This window comes from Saccostrea echinata, unplaced genomic scaffold (genome assembly GCF_033153115.1).
Source record: "Saccostrea echinata isolate AGI-Se365-2 ecotype Australia unplaced genomic scaffold, CSIRO_AGI_Sech_v1 ptg000012l, whole genome shotgun sequence".
Lineage (NCBI taxonomy): Eukaryota > Metazoa > Mollusca > Bivalvia > Ostreida > Ostreidae > Saccostrea > Saccostrea echinata.
The window spans coordinates 13652507-13658272 of record NW_026889761.1 but is presented as its reverse complement, the minus strand read 5'-3'; positions in this window follow the sequence as shown (position 1 = coordinate 13658272).

Sequence of the window (5766 nt, the reverse complement as noted above, 5' to 3'; positions counted from 1 at the left end):
GTCCGTAATGGAGGCACAAACACTACTTTACTTTTAAATGTCATCTAGAAATCGAAACACAAGCCGCATTCTATAAATAAGCCTAGTAAACAAATCGATGCGGAAGCAATCTCAGTCACACGTTTAGCAACTGAAGAAGCACAGAGAAGACCGGGAAATGTTTAAACTAAAACAGAAGATAAACATCAACAATTTGATAGGAACTTGATTAAATTACTTAATTCAATAAGTAACATTTTCTCTCGTTGGTTTTTAAAGCTATTTTTCAGCATACATGAATAAATATACCAAAGTAAATCATGAAAAGGCAAAACTTTCTGATCAGCTTCGAAACACGTTTAGACAGAAACTGGTCAACATTTGTATTAGTATCATATATTTCATATTTTAACAATGTGCTTGAATTTAATTTCGATTGAAAGTTAAGTTTAGATCAAGCTCTTGAGGCTGATAAACATGTTCTCGAAGTTCTGTGTTACGCAGTTTCACTATGGCCATATTAACATTTTCAACAAGACACACTACTTTAATGCAGTTGTCCGACCCAATGCTTACTGAATGAGGTACAATGAGTACCTTTGAATATTAAGTACATAGCAGTTGTACGTAAGAATGCCTGCAATCCAAATTATCTAATGTGACGACGACAGTCTGTAACACGGGTATAAGTATTAGAGAAGTTTTTTATGATTAATAAGTACGTCACAATTCTGATGAATGAAACCAAGGTTTGCGTCAACTATGTTGTTGTTCAAATGAAAATTGAATGAAAGCAGGAAAAAAATTGCAGAAAAAGGTTCTTAAATAGAAGGAAAAATGTTTAACTTATCTGCTTTAAGAAAACAGAATTAGATAGGTTAATAATTTGGTTCCCTCTTTGCAACCTATTGCTGATTCATGAAAATCAGTTTCTTGACAAATCTGAAAAGTGCAAAACTTTAGTAACGTTATTGATGGACACAAAATGATAATTTTCTTTTCTAACCTTAGCATTCAATGGTGAGTTATCAAGAAATTTAATTTAGTCTGTATGGATTGATCATCTGTCTATGGCGTCCCTAAGGTTGTCTTCAGTTCAGTTCTTAAGAACTGTGTATGTTTAACAATTCTGACATGATAACTGTCCACTAGCAAGCATCTTCATGAATATTTTGTAATCTATGGGATCTGATAGCAGCGAACACATTAACTCTTTGTCAATGCCTCGTTTTCCCTTGTGAATGTACAGTCGGTTTTACAACGTGGAAGATACGGGCTATATGCGTTTTTATTACGGTACCAGATTTTATCTCGCGTTCAATCGTATTTTTTTTCTTTCTGCTTGAAAGTTAAAAAAAAGCCCTTATAGGATTGATTTCACTATTGAAAATATATAATAAAAAGGTTTCAGATTTGTATATTCGTTAAATGTAGACAAAACGTGACTTATGTACAAAACAACATACATATAGGGATTCGTTCCCGTATAAACTGACACATAATAATTTGGAACTAAAATGGCTATGCAGTCTTTTTGTCTTGTCTTTATAAGTCACAGAATTGTGCTTGTTGGCATTCATTCATTCTGACATTTTTAGGCATCATCTTTTTAGGAACTCACTGAAAACCCAGTCCATTTTATAAATGAAAGCGTGAAATCAAGATTGTTACTACATATTGGTTATGTTGAGTTTTGAGCGCTCTAAAAATTTAGATTCGTTAAATCAACAATTATAGAAGATACAGGTTTACATGGCGTGAAGCTTGTCCAAATGAGTCGAAAATAAATAAATTCTTCAATTCTGAAGTCAAAACAACCACTTTTGAATGCTCCAAAAAATAAGAACATTTCATCGGAATCATTCATCCATCTGGTCCAATCATTTGGTGAATAGAATGACACAGACAGACAGTCAGACAAAGAAAGACCGACATATGATTTAAGCACTAACAGATTGACTGATTAAACACATACAGACAGACTGACAAAGAAAGACCGACATATGCAGATTGACTGATCAAACACCTACAGACAGACTGGCAGAGACATACATGTTCATACAGAAGGTAAAGCTTTGATTCGAACACGCACATTATTTTTTGGCTATTGTAAGTTCAACAACAAAAACAAAATATTATCACAAAATGTTTTCTAGATATTGATATTTGTGCTCTGGACACTAAAGGTCTTTTGAATGACTCATGTATGCTTATCAAAATAAGAAACGCATAAGGAGATTTTGCTCCTAATTTTCAAAATAAACCTTGGAAGAAATTTTAATTTTTTAAATCAGTTTTTTATTTGTACAACAGTAATGATGTTAAAATGCTAATTTTCACTGAATTTTTTTTAAAATGACTTGCAAAGGTCAAGGTCCCAATAAGTCAGTATCTTTAATTCTTAGTGTGTCCTCCGCAAGCATCAATAATAGACTGACAACGCCTCTCTATTGATGCAAATTAAAGTTCTAATACAATTGTTCTACTCCTCCTGTAACACCCGAGTCATTATAGCTGTGGTTGTCTTTGTCTCAGAAGCCAGTCCAGTTCATCCCAATGATTTTCTACAGGATTCAGATCTTGAGATTTGGATGACCATGTGGTTTTGTAGAAAAGTAGTGATAAGTCTTGCAGTGTGTGGTCGTACGCTGTCCTGCCGGAAAATTGCATTCATTTTGCTGCATCAGAGAAAGCACAAAGGCCGGGTTGAAAAATTTCATCAAAATGTCTCTGGGTCGTAAATGTACCTTGGACTCTTACCAGATTTGTCCTGTCAGTGAAGGGTATTGCTGCCCACATCATTACACTCCCCCACACCAAATCTTCAGTTCCCAGTTAGCAGCGAAACGCCCTGTACGGCCTCTGTACACCCTTGCCCGCCCATTATAACATGTTGCATCAAAAATCTCGATTCGTCACTAAACCATTACTCTTCTCCATCGCTGTGACCATTCTCTATGCACTTTGGCCCACTGAAATGTTTTATGACGTGGCTGTTGCGTCATAATCACTGCTTTTACAGTCTTGCTCTCAAACCCTGCCACCCACAAACGGTTACAAATAGTTTCATCTGAGATTCTGCGCCAACCTGAGATCAAGGATGCTGTAGATGTTGAAGATGTAAATCTGTCTCTCAAATGGTGTACAACCGTACGTAGTATTGATGCTGTAGCGATCTTGGGCTGCTGATGTCACCCTTGGTCGGCCCGAGAGTGGACGATCACGTGTAGATTCTTGCATACGAAACTATCCCACAGTCGAGATATGGTGCTTTAAGTTGCATTCGCAACAACCGTTGCGAACAGCTTCAGGTAAACGCGGCATACTTATGCTGGTAACCGTCTTTTGCAAAAAAGAGGAAAAAGTAAAAATCTCTATTATAAATAAGCCTAACCCCTATTAGCATAAAACACATGTCCAATCTACAACACGTTCAAAACGAAGTGACCGAAATTCGGGGTTTATGGCGATTCGTGCCAAGAAAATAATTTATACATAAAAATGCCCCATGTGATTTCCCACCTTTAAAAAACTTAGATCTTGTACTGGTGAAATATTCTCCCTAAACTTTCAAAATGAAGAGAAAAAACTAAATTGTACCACTATACGTTTTGTTATTTTTTCTTTGATGAATTTATTTTATACGTGTTTATAATTACACTATGAGGTTGATCATAGTCGCATTTCGTATTACAATCAATCGTCTTTATCAATGATATGGTAGTTCTACACCGTGTTCTCGTATTTCTGGAAGCAAAAATCCTAGGCAACGCATTTGTTAGTAAAATACAGAGATGCTAATTATAGGTGTTAACCGCAAATTTCCTTGAGGCCAATAATGTATCAGTTAGAACGTATAGAAGCTATACAATTACAAAGAATTTAAGATTATTGCAGGATATGGTGTCGATGCTTATACGTTTCAGGGATCACTGTACAGTTAATACTACACTGTCCCCCCATGGTTAACGACCGACCACCTTTCTCGCCATCTCGACGAAAGCCTGCACTATGAAACGATAGAAAATCTTTATTATTTTGTTGATCCCTCTTAACCTAGAATGCAGTAAATAAATGCAAAGAGGCAACGTGTGAAGTTACACTCAAGACGGAAAAATTAAAACTCGGACGTTCATTCATATTGTAATTCATGCAGGAGTGTTTCAACAGTTCCTTTCTGTTCTTTTTAAAGAAGTGGTCAGGTTTTCGCCTTCGTCCACGGACTTCATTTCGTACTTCATTTATGGATGAAGGCGAAAGCTTGACCACTTCTCTAATGAGAATAGTCCCTCCTTTCCTCTACTTTATGATGCGTTTTAATGTACAGAAATCATACAGAATGTTTCAGATTTACGTCAATTGAAATTAAGCTCTTTATCCTAAAACGAAAAGTTGTGAAATAAAAAATGACGGGGAGTTAATGAACTGTCGTGCATTTCAAATAATTAATAGGTCAACTTCTAAGATAGGTACATATTTCTGCTTTAAGTTCAGAGTCTATCCCTTGACTTTGAGAGAGATTTTTAATTGAAGTACTTAACAGGTATGCTGCATTGTAATAATGGTCATTTTGAGAAATTTTAAGTTCTCTTTTTTTCTAAATTTAATCAATATAATTATTTTCTCCTTTTATAATTTGAGTACGGCTATCACCTATTGTTGTAATTAGGTTTTAACGTCAGAAATGATGTGTGTTAATGCTGGGGTTAACATTATAGAATACATAGTTAGAAAAACAGAGACTGAAATTAGTAATTATGTAGTCTTGTCTCTTTCGTGTTGCTGGTTAAATTAAAATTTCAGCATAAATATGCACAAAGGACACGAAGGTGCCCAATCACGGTAATATAATACTTATTATATTACAAGGGAACGAGTATAAGGCATCATATAGCACGATCTAAGCTCGACTAAATCAGACTGTATTCGGGTGTAAAATTATACATGGATCCGTTATGGTGCAAGAGAAATGACTTGGAGACAAAATCGGGAAATATAAGGTCAAGGACATTAGGCATACTTAAAGAACATAGCATCTTTCTTGCTAAAAAGGTGTACCTGTATGTAGGGACATTACATGATGTTATCTTTTATGCTACTCGAAATAAGATAAACACAAAGTAGGAAAGCTAAATGCAGACAAAAGGGCAAGGTCAATGTCAGAAGGAAGGAGGTCAATGACAGACAAACTGACAAAGTCTATGACAGCAAAAAAAAAAAGGACCAGGTCAATATCAGAAGGATGGATACGGTCAAGGTCAAACGAAAGGACAAGATCAATGTCAGGTGAAAGGACAAGATCAATGTCAGAAGGAAGGACAATATCAGAAGGAAGGACAAGGTCAATATCAGATGAAATGATGAGGTCAATGTAAGACAAAAGGACATTGTTAGAAGGAAGGGCAAGGTTAATATCAGATGAAATGACAAGGTCAATGTATGACAAAAGGACAATGTCAGAAGAAAGACAAGATCAATGGGAGACGAAAGGACAAGGTTAATGGGAACAAAAAAGGAAGGTTAGTGTCCGAAGGAAGGCAGGGTCAAATGCAGGTAGAAGAAAGGACAAGGTTAATGACAGCATAAAGGAAATGGTCGATACTTTTAGACACTTACCATGCAGTATCAGTGAGGGTACATCCTTAGCAGAATCAAATAGATTGGCTAAAACAAAATCTGGAAGGCCATAGGTGCATAACAAGCATTTGGTTCGTCGGAGATGTTTTCAACAAAATATGTACTTATTTCAAAGTTACAACACAGTTTATTTACATCACAGTTTATTTT